This window comes from Melospiza melodia, chromosome W, assembly GCF_035770615.1.
Source record: "Melospiza melodia melodia isolate bMelMel2 chromosome W, bMelMel2.pri, whole genome shotgun sequence".
Classification (NCBI taxonomy): domain Eukaryota; kingdom Metazoa; phylum Chordata; class Aves; order Passeriformes; family Passerellidae; genus Melospiza; species Melospiza melodia.
The window spans coordinates 50,021,910-50,034,009 of NC_086225.1; positions in this window are offsets into that span (position 1 = coordinate 50,021,910).

Consider the following 12,100-nt stretch of genomic DNA (forward strand, 5'->3'; position numbering starts at 1 on the left):
AATCGTAGCTAAAACAAAGACTAGTTGATAAGAGACAAAGAACAGAGTTCTATTCATGCTAACCTTCTAAAGATATACATTAAATAACCTTGTTGCCATCCTAAAGCCAATTCTACAGAAGCCTATTGTTATTTGTCATGTCTACTGCTTGGGAAACTTTTCTGCTTGCATGGAAAACTTTTTCTGCTTGCATGGGAAACTTTTCTGCAATGCTAACAAAACTCCAGTCTAAGGCCTACATACTTCTTTGTAACCATTTCTTAAAAATCCTCTAACCTTATGGATTCCAACATTTCCCCCTCTCTGTTTGACCCAGAAGCTTTCATTTTCTTGTCGCTTGCTATTTGCGTTTCATAGCTCTATTGCAAAATTTCTGCTTATTATCTGCTGAAGACCTATTTTCACTAAACTGAAGCATTGCTATATTACGGCACAGCAACTTAATGCTGTGAAGACCCAATCCCTGAAAGAGAGCTATGAATCACGTTTGGCAACAGTCACAAGGCATCGTTCAAAAAACTCTGGTCGATTCCAAGGCCTTAATTCAAAACCTGCGTTCATGTCAATACCCTCATCTACTGCTTTCGTGAGATTTCGTACACTCTCTGTGCTTCTACTTCCTAGTTCTCCTGCTCGAATGACAAAAACTTCTCGGACTGTTTTGTTCATCATTCGCCGAACACAACAGAGTATACAAGGTGCCACTATCAATATCAGTATTAGAACACCTAATATGTAAAGACCTATCTTGCAAAGTTGCCTTAGCCAAGGTGCAAAACTCCAATTTTGAAACAAATCATCCAACCAGGAACCTCCATCTTCTTTAATTTGGGCTGTCAGATCCTTTAATTTTTGAATGCTTTTGTGAATGGATTCAGAATGATCAGACAAATTCATACAACACAATCCTTCAAATTCCTCACAACCATGTCCTTGTGCCAGTAAAAGAAAATCAATGGCTGCTCTGTTTTGAAGAGTAGCATGTCTAATACTATCAACATCGGTCAACATATCACTGATTGCGGAGGATGTGGCATTAGCTTGTTTGCTCAGCCAACATCCAACTCGATCTAATTGTCTCAATGCCACAGCTGAAGCCAATTGGGGTAGAAATATACCTGCTGAAAGCCTTCTGGCGGCATTCCAAGGCATAAAATCACTCTGACAGTTCTCATCATAATGAGGAACAGCTCTTGTTTTCCTTTGTTTCTTTTTCATCACTGCTTTGGCAGTGGGGGCAATTATGGTAAGCATACCAATGCTACAAGGGCCACCTTCAAGGTGGGCTGGAATGCCTTGCCAACCTCTGTCTCCGCAAATGATCCAATACCCTTTTGGCAATTGCCGTGGATATTGGTCCGTCTCCAGAAACACATCCCAACTGTTTGAAACATTTGCTGCCCTGAGAAGTTTTTTCGAACAAATGTTCCAATTGAAGGAAGGACTGTTTCCATTGTCAATTCCACCTGGTTTACCATTGGATTCTTTTCTGACCAAAGGAAACTCTTTCACTGGCACACCAACCAAACAGGTTGAGAAAGGCTTTTCTGGTTCCGAATTAGACAGGCATATAGTATCCGATCCGGCAGCCTTGGCTAAGGTCACCCAAACACTCGTTTTCGGTTGATCCACAGGCAAATCTGCACGACAAAAAACAATTAACATCAAGCAAAACAAGTATACCATTTGATTCTGCCCCATCTCTTTCAAGAACTAAGTTTTGGCAGAATTCTTTCTAAACAAAAACAATAACCTAAATTTTCAGCCAAAAACTAGCTTTGTAAAACAAACATTCAGCATTCAATTCGTATACTCATAAATAACATTGGCACAAAATCAGAGTTCATGGGTTCCACCGATGCACAAAGAACGTCAGGCACAAGAGGCGTCAGGCGAGACCCGGGATCCTTCCATTCGGTCCACGTCTGCGTACTCGCTTCCTCAGTTCTAGGCTCGACAACAGGTTCTGAAGTGCGATACGGTTTGACGTTTTTGGCAGGAACCCACTTAATTCTTCCAGCACCTGTGGAAATAGAAGCATACCCTTTGCCCCACGTTATTAATTGAAACGGGCCTTCCATCTGTCCAGAGTCAGGGTTTCTAATTAGAAGAGGAGGATGTTCTTTCAGTTTTGCCTGTGTGCTATTTGAAAAGTGTCTAAAGATTGGTGGATCTGGTTCTGTACTTGAACTATTTAGAAAATTAAAACCCTACAAAGCCTTACTCAGTCTCATCTGTGGGGTGATTTCCGTTCCCCCTCTCTGTTGATCTAATATGCGTTTTAAGGTTTGATGTGTTCTTTCAATGATTGCTTGGCTTGTGGGAGAGTGGGGAATACCAAAAATGTGTCGAACACCCCATTCATTTAAAAATGTGGCCAATTTTTGAGATATGTATGCGGGACCATTGTCAGTTTTTACTTCTTGGGGTATACCCAATGAAGCAAAAGCTTGCAGGAAATGATGACAGGCATGGCTGCCAGTTTCACCTGTGTGAAGGGAAGCAAAAACTGCACCAGAGAACGTGTCTATGGAAACATGAATATTTTTAAATTTACCAAAAGAAGGCTATTTAGTAACACCTGTTTGCCACAACTGTAGGCTTTGTAAGCCTCGGGGGTTGATTGCTCCTGTAGAAACAGGAGGTTGTACCAATTGACAGTCAGGGCAAGTATGAATGATAGCTTTAGCTTGACTTTTAGTGATTTGGAACATTCGCATGAGTGCTTGTGCATTTTGGTGGAAAAAGGCATGACTCAATTTTGCTTGTTCAAAAATATTTGGCAATGTGTTAGAAATGACCACTGTCAGCTTGTCCGCTCTTGCATTTCCTTCCACTAAAAATCCAGGAAGTGAAGAATGCGCCCTAATGTGAGAAACAAAATATGGATTAGTTCTATATTGCAAAGTTATAAAAAGACATGAAAGCCAACGATGTAAGTTTCATTACTAACATCCTTTAAAATGGAACCTTCTATTCTCCTGACTACATTAGCAACATAAGCAGAATCTGTGACCAAATTAAAAGGCTGAGGAAACAGCTGAAAAGCTCAAACTACTGCAGCAAGCTCAACAATTTGAGGGGATCCCTCTACTGTTTGAATATCAGATTCCCAAACATCAGTCTTTTGATTAAACCAAGTCACAACGGACTTGTGGCTTTTACCAGAGCCATCAGTGAAGAGAGTCACAGCATGTAAAGGTTCTTCACTTAATTTAGGTTTTTCTCTGAAACTCAATTTTGCTTGCAGTAGTTTGTGAGCTGGATAGTGTATGGAACAAACACCTGGAAAACCTAAGAATGCATATTGTAAATCATCAGAATTTTGCATTGCCCAATTGCAATAATCATTTTTCAATGGCAAATAGATAACTGAACATTCTTGACCTGCCAAAGTTAACAATCTGGTTCTAGCCTTAATTATAATGTATGCAATCATTTCTAAAACTGAGCAAATGGTCTTTGAAAACCTGTAGGGAGGAAAAACCCATTCCATTATTAACAAAGGATCTTGGTCTGCGGCATCCCACTGGAAAATGAGACCACAAAGCTGCATCTTCTCTCCTAAGATTGCAAGAAAGAAAGGATTTTCAGGAACGCAGCGATGAGCTTGTCTTTTTTGAAGAGCTTCTGTGACTTTGTCGAGAGCAGCACGAGCTTCAGGGGTTAAAGTTCTTGGCGAAGTGATGTCGCAACTTCCTCTCAGCAAATGGAAGAGCGGACTCAGTTCATCATTGGTGATTCCCAGCATCGGTCTGACCCAGTTGATTTCTCCTAGAAGTTGTTGTAACTCTTGTAGGTTGTTGACTCTGGTTCAGATCTGAATTTTCTGTGGTATTATTGTCGTCTTCCATCGTCTTCCATCATCTTCCATCCCAGGTACTTCTAAGGTGAAACTTGTTGAATTTTCGTTGCAGAGATTTCAAGTCCAGCTTTTTGAATTTCAGCAACAACACAGTCGCGAGTTTCTTCCATCTCTTCCTTTCAAAGGACTCCACCCTTAAAGCCAATTTTTCTTTCTCTGTATCTATAGATTGACAAACACCAGAACAACCATGTTTTTGCTTAAGTGAAAAAGAGTTCCCCGGAACCACAATTTCCCAAGTGGAAGCAGCCACCTCAGCCTCCACCCCAGGCCCAACAGAATCCAATTCAGGTTTCAGTGTCCCTGCACAAACAATTTTAGGAAGTACAGTCACTTTTTCATTTCCATCTTTTACACACTTTGTTCCATCCCGCTTACAAGAGTCACATATTTTTACATTAACAGAACAACGCGAAGAAAAGTCCAAAAGAGTCTCATTTTTTTCCCAGAGAGAGAGAAGAAAGATTTTGTTCAACAGAGTTCAAAGCAATACTTTCAGCATCTGCAACAACACTTGTAACATTCTCCGATACTCACACAGTCTCCAGTTTACTGGAATTTAATGAGACAGAACCAGAAGCTTTGTTTTCTGAGTCCAAGTTGATCTTATTATTATCAGTTTGTTTAAAACAGTGCTCCAACAGCGCTCTACAAACCGGCATAAGTTCTCTTAAGCTTTCATCTTTTTTGAGAGAGACTAGATTATAGATTCTCCAGTTTATCTGATCCCAAAAATGAAAAGTAAAAGCAGACTGCAGATTTAAATCTTGCGTATTCGCTTTAACCCAGATAAGTAAGTTTTTAAGCTCAGTTTTTGAAATTTCAGAGTGACCTTTTTCTTGTAACATTGCCTCTAATTGATGAAAAACATCCCATTCAACTTTTGATAAATTCGTTCCCATTTTTGTGTTCTTTTAATAATTTTCTTTTTCGCTATTTTGCCTCCCAACGTCACCCAAGCGCTCTCCCGAGATAAGTTACTTACAATTTTCTTGGCTTCGGCGGGAGAGATGATACAGTGTGCTCCTTGTTAACACTTGGGTCTCCGCAGCTGGTACTTCCACGATTTTTCTTTGTTTTTCTTCTATTCTACGTCCTCACACGAGGCACCAATATGCGGGGGACGGGACAGGTATAAGTCCAATAGTGTCAGGGACCCACGCCTTAAAAAAGGAACCCACTAGGCCGCGGCAAAATATCCAAATATGGATAACATGGTAACCAGACCAGTGAAGAGATTTTTGCTTTTATTTCCAGCACATCAGTCTCAAAATACAAAATGGAGACATGACAGCTCACTGATCCACACCAAAAAATGTCTCCTTCAACAGGGCTCATACAGCAATACATAAAATCATCTCAGACTAGAATTCAGCCAATCAGACACAGAAAACACATCTTGACAAGCATTCTATCCAATCTTATAAAACATAGGTAATCGTAGCTAAAACAAAGACTAGTTGATAAGAGACAAAGAACAGAGTTCTATTCATGCTAACCTTCTAAAGATATACATTAAATAACCTTGTTGCCATCCTAAAGCCAATTCTACAGAAGCCTATTGTTATTTGTCATGTCTACTGCTTGGGAAACTTTTCTGCTTGCATGGAAAACTTTTTCTGCTTGCATGGGAAACTTTTCTGCAATGCTAACAAAACTCCAGTCTAAGGCCTACATACTTCTTTGTAACCATTTCTTAAAAATCCTCTAACCTTATGGATTCCAACATTTCCCCCTCTCTGTTTGACCCAGAAGCTTTCATTTTCTTGTCGCTTGCTATTTGCGTTTCATAGCTCTATTGCAAAATTTCTGCTTATTATCTGCTGAAGACCTATTTTCACTAAACTGAAGCATTGCTATATTACGGCACAGCAACTTAATGCTGTGAAGACCCAATCCCTGAAAGAGAGCTATGAATCACGTTTGGCAACAGTCACAAGGCATCGTTCAAAAAACTCTGGTCGATTCCAAGGCCTTAATTCAAAACCTGCGTTCATGTCAATACCCTCATCTACTGCTTTCGTGAGATTTCGTACACTCTCTGTGCTTCTACTTCCTAGTTCTCCTGCTCGAATGACAAAAACTTCTCGGACTGTTTTGTTCATCATTCGCCGAACACAACAGAGTATACAAGGTGCCACTATCAATATCAGTATTAGAACACCTAATATGTAAAGACCTATCTTGCAAAGTTGCCTTAGCCAAGGTGCAAAACTCCAATTTTGAAACAAATCATCCAACCAGGAACCTCCATCTTCTTTAATTTGGGCTGTCAGATCCTTTAATTTTTGAATGCTTTTGTGAATGGATTCAGAATGATCAGACAAATTCATACAACACAATCCTTCAAATTCCTCACAACCATGTCCTTGTGCCAGTAAAAGAAAATCAATGGCTGCTCTGTTTTGAAGAGTAGCATGTCTAATACTATCAACATCGGTCAACATATCACTGATTGCGGAGGATGTGGCATTAGCTTGTTTGCTCAGCCAACATCCAACTCGATCTAATTGTCTCAATGCCACAGCTGAAGCCAATTGGGGTAGAAATATACCTGCTGAAAGCCTTCTGGCGGCATTCCAAGGCATAAAATCACTCTGACAGTTCTCATCATAATGAGGAACAGCTCTTGTTTTCCTTTGTTTCTTTTTCATCACTGCTTTGGCAGTGGGGGCAATTATGGTAAGCATACCAATGCTACAAGGGCCACCTTCAAGGTGGGCTGGAATGCCTTGCCAACCTCTGTCTCCGCATATGATCCAATACCCTTTTGGCAATTGCCGTGGATATTGGTCCGTCTCCAGAAACACATCCCAACTGTTTGAAACATTTGCTGCCCTGAGAAGTTTTTTCGAACAAATGTTCCAATTGAAGGAAGGACTGTTTCCATTGTCAATTCCACCTGGTTTACCATTGGATTCTTTTCTGACCAAAGGAAACTCTTTCACTGGCACACCAACCAAACAGGTTGAGAAAGGCTTTTCTGGTTCCGAATTAGACAGACATATAGTATCCGATCCGGCAGCCTTGGCTAAGGTCACCCAAACATTTGTTTTCGGTTGATCCACAGGCAAATCTGCACGACAAAAAACAATTAAAATCAAGCAAAACAAGTATACCATTTGATTCTGCCCCATCTCTTTCAAGAACTAAGTTTTGGCAGAATTCTTTCTAAACAAAAACAATAACCTAAATTTTCAGCCAAAAACTAGCTTTGCAAAACAAACATTCAGCATTCAATTCGTATACTCATAAATAACATTGGCACAAAATCAGAGTTCATGGGTTCCACCGATGCACAAAGAACGTCAGGCACAAGAGGCGTCAGGCGAGACCCGGGATCCTTCCATTCGGTCCACGTCTGCGTACTCGCTTCCTCAGTTCTAGGCTCGACAACAGGTTCTGAAGTGCGATACGGTTTGACGTTTTTGGCAGGAACCCACTTAATTCTTCCAGCACCTGTGGAAATAGAAGCATACCCTTTGCCCCACGTTATTAATTGAAACGGGCCTTCCATCTGTCCAGAGTCAGGGTTTCTAATTAGAAGAGGAGGATGTTCTTTCAGTTTTGCCTGTGTGCTATTTGAAAAGTGTCTAAAGATTGGTGGATCTGGTTCTGTACTTGAACTATTTAGAAAATTAAAACCATACAAAGCCTTACTCAGTCTCATCTGTGGGGTGATTTCCGTTCCCCCTCTCTGTTGATCTAATATGCGTTTTAAGGTTTGATGTGTTCTTTCAATGATTGCTTGGCTTGTGGGAGAGTGGGGAATACCAAAAATGTGTCGAACACCCCATTCATTTAAAAATGTGGCCAATTTTTGAGATATGTATGCGGGACCATTGTCAGTTTTTACTTCTTGGGGTATACCCAATGAAGCAAAAGCTTGCAGGAAATGATGACAGGCATGGCTGCCAGTTTCACCTGTGTGAAGGGAAGCAAAAACTGCACCAGAGAACGTGTCTATGGAAACATGAATATTTTTAAATTTACCAAAAGAAGGCTATTTAGTAACACCTGTTTGCCACAACTGTAGGCTTTGTAAGCCTCGGGGGTTGATTGCTCCTGTAGAAACAGGAGGTTGTACCAATTGACAGTCAGGGCAAGTATGAATGATAGCTTTAGCTTGACTTTTAGTGATTTGGAACATTCGCATGAGTGCTTGTGCATTTTGGTGGAAAAAGGCATGACTCAATTTTGCTTGTTCAAAAATATTTGGCAATGTGTTAGAAATGACCACTGTCAGCTTGTCCGCTCTTGCATTTCTTTCCACTAAAAATCCAGGAAGTGAAGAATGCGCCCTAATGTGAGAAACAAAATATGGATTAGTTCTATATTGCAAAGTTATAAAAAGACATGAAAGCCAACGATGTAAGTTTCATTACTAACATCCTTTAAAATGGAACCTTCTATTCTCCTGACTACATTAGCAACATAAGCAGAATCTGTGACCAAATTAAAAGGCTGAGGAAACAGCTGAAAAGCTCAAACTACTGCAGCAAGCTCAACAATTTGAGGGGATCCCTCTACTGTTTGAATATCAGATTCCCAAACATCAGTCTTTTGATTAAACCAAGTCACAACGGACTTGTGGCTTTTACCAGAGCCATCAGTGAAGAGAGTCACAGCATGTAAAGGTTCTTCACTTAATTTAGGTTTTTCTCTGAAACTCAATTTTGCTTGCAGTAGTTTGTGAGCTGGATAGTGTATGGAACAAACACCTGGAAAACCTAAGAATGCATATTGTAAATCATCAGAATTTTGCATTGCCCAATTGCAATAATCATTTTTCAATGGCAAATAGATAACTGAACATTCTTGACCTGCCAAAGTTAACAATCTGGTTCTAGCCTTAATTATAATGTATGCAATCATTTCTAAAACTGAGCAAATGGTCTTTGAAAACCTGTAGGGAGGAAAAACCCATTCCATTATTAACAAAGGATCTTGTTCTGTGGCATCCCACTGGAAAATGAGACCAAAAAGCTGCATCTTCTCTCCTAAGATTGCAAGAAAGAAAGGATTTTCAGGAACGCAGCGATGAGCTTGTCTTTTTTGAAGAGCTTCTGTGACTTTGTCGAGAGCAGCACGAGCTTCAGGGGTTAAAGTTCTTGGCGAAGTGATGTCGCAACTTCCTCTCAGCAAATGGAAGAGAGGACTCAGTTCATCATTGGTGATTCCCAGCATCGGTCTGACCCAGTTGATTTCTCCTAGAAGTTGTTGTAACTCTTGTAGGTTGTTGACTCTGGTTTGGATCTGAATTTTCTGTGGTATTATTGTCGTCTTCCATCGTCTTCCATCATCTTCCATCCCAGGTACTTCTAAGGTGAAACTTGTTGAATTTTCGTTGCAGAGATTTCAAGTCCAGCTTTTTGAATTTCAGCAACAACACAGTCGCGAGTTTCTTCCATCTCTTCCTTTCAAAGGACTCCACCCTTAAAGCCAATTTTTCTTTCTCTGTATCTATAGATTGACAAACACCAGAACAACCATGTTTTTGCTTAAGTGAAAAAGAGTTCCCCGGAACCACAATTTCCCGAGTGGAAGCAGCCACCTCAGCCTCCACCCCAGGCCCAACAGAATCCAATTCAGGTTTCAGTGTCCCTGCACAAACAATTTTAGGAAGTACAGTCACTTTTTCATTTCCATCTTTTACACACTTTGTTCCATCCCCCTTACAAGAGTCACATATTTTTACATTAACAGAACAACGCGAAGAAAAGTCCAAAAGAGTCTCATTTTTTCCCAGAGAGAGAGAAGAAAGATTTTGTTCAACAGAGTTCAAAGCAATACTTTCAGCATTTGCAACAACACTTGTAACATTCTCCGATACTCACACAGTCTCCAGTTTACTGGAATTTAATGAGACAGAACCAGAAGCTTTGTTTTCTGAGTCCAAGTTGATCTTATTATTATCAGTTTGTTTAAAACAGTGCTCCAACAGCGCTCTACAAACCGGCATAAGTTCTCTTAAGCTTTCATCTTTTTTGAGAGAGACTAGATTATAGATTCTCCAGTTTATCTGATCCCAAAAATGAAAAGTAAAAGCAGACTGCAGATTTAAGTCTTGCGTATTCGCTTTAACCCAGATAAGTAAGTTTTTAAGCTCAGTTTTTGAAATTTCAGAGTGACCTTTTTCTTATAACATTGCCTCTAATTGATGAAAAACATCCCATTCAACTTTTGATAAATTCGTTCCCATTTTTGTGTTCTTTTAATAATTTTCTTTTTCGCTATTTTGCCTCCCAACGTCACCCAAGCGCTCTCCCGAGATAAGTTACTTACAATTTTCTTGGCTTCGGCGGGAGAGATGATACAGTGTGCTCCTTGTTAACACTTGGGTCTCCGCAGCTGGTACTTCCACGATTTTTCTTTGTTTTTCTTCTATTCTACGTCCTCACACGAGGCACCAATATGCGGGGGACGGGACAGGTATAAGTCCAATAGTGTCAGGGACCCACGCCTTAAAAAAGGAACCCACTAGGCCGCGGCAAAATATCCAAATATGGATAACATGGTAACCAGACCAGTGAAGAGATTTTTGCTTTTATTTCCAGCACATCAGTCTCAAAATACAAAATGGAGACATGACAGCTCACTGATCCACACCAAAAAATGTCTCCTTCAACAGGGCTCATACAGCAATACATAAAATCATCTCAGACTAGAATTCAGCCAATCAGACACAGAAAACACATCTTGACAAGCATTCTATCCAATCTTATAAAACATAGGTAATCGTAGCTAAAACAAAGACTAGTTGATAAGAGACAAAGAACAGAGTTCTATTCATGCTAACCTTCTAAAGATATACATTAAATAACCTTGTTGCCATCCTAAAGCCAATTCTACAGAAGCCTATTGTTATTTGTCATGTCTACTGCTTGGGAAACTTTTCTGCTTGCATGGAAAACTTTTTCTGCTTGCATGGGAAACTTTTCTGCAATGCTAACAAAACTCCAGTCTAAGGCCTACATACTTCTTTGTAACCATTTCTTAAAAATCCTCTAACCTTATGGATTCCAACATTTCCCCCTCTCTGTTTGACCCAGAAGCTTTCATTTTCTTGTCGCTTGCTATTTGCGTTTCATAGCTCTATTGCAAAATTTCTGCTTATTATCTGCTGAAGACCTATTTTCACTAAACTGAAGCATTGCTATATTACGGCACAGCAACTTAATGCTGTGAAGACCCAATCCCTGAAAGAGAGCTATGAATCACGTTTGGCAACAGTCACAAGGCATCGTTCAAAAAACTCTGGTCGATTCCAAGGCCTTAATTCAAAACCTTCGTTCATGTCAATACCCTCATCTACTGCTTTCGTGAGATTTCGTACACTCTCTGTGCTTCTACTTCCTAGTTCTCCTGCTCGAATGACAAAAACTTCTCGGACTGTTTTGTTCATCATTCGCCGAACACAACAGAGTATACAAGGTGCCACTATCAATATCAGTATTAGAACACCTAATATGTAAAGACCTATCTTGCAAAGTTGCCTTAGCCAAGGTGCAAAACTCCAATTTTGAAACAAATCATCCAACCAGGAACCTCCATCTTCTTTAATTTGGGCTGTCAGATCCTTTAATTTTTGAATGCTTTTGTGAATGGATTCAGAATGATCAGACAAATTCATACAACACAATCCTTCAAATTCCTCACAACCATGTCCTTGTGCCAGTAAAAGAAAATCAATGGCTGCTCTGTTTTGAAGAGTAGCATGTCTAATACTATCAACATCGGTCAACATATCACTGATTGCGGAGGATGTGGCATTAGCTTGTTTGCTCAGCCAACATCCAACTCGATCTAATTGTCTCAATGCCACAGCTGAAGCCAATTGGGGTAGAAATATACCTGCTGAAAGCCTTCTGGCGGCATTCCAAGGCATAAAATCACTCTGACAGTTCTCATCATAATGAGGAACAGCTCTTGTTTTCCTTTGTTTCTTTTTCATCACTGCTTTGGCAGTGGGGGCAATTATGGTAAGCATACCAATGCTACAAGGGCCACCTTCAAGGTGGGCTGGAATGCCTTGCCAACCTCTGTCTCCGCATATGATCCAATACCCTTTTGGCAATTGCCGTGGATATTGGTCCGTCTCCAGAAACACATCCCAACTGTTTGAAACATTTGCTGCCCTGAGAAGTTTTTTCGAACAAATGTTCCAATTGAAGGAAGGACTGTTTCCATTGTCAATTCCACCTGGTTTACCATTGGATTCTTTTCTGACCAAAG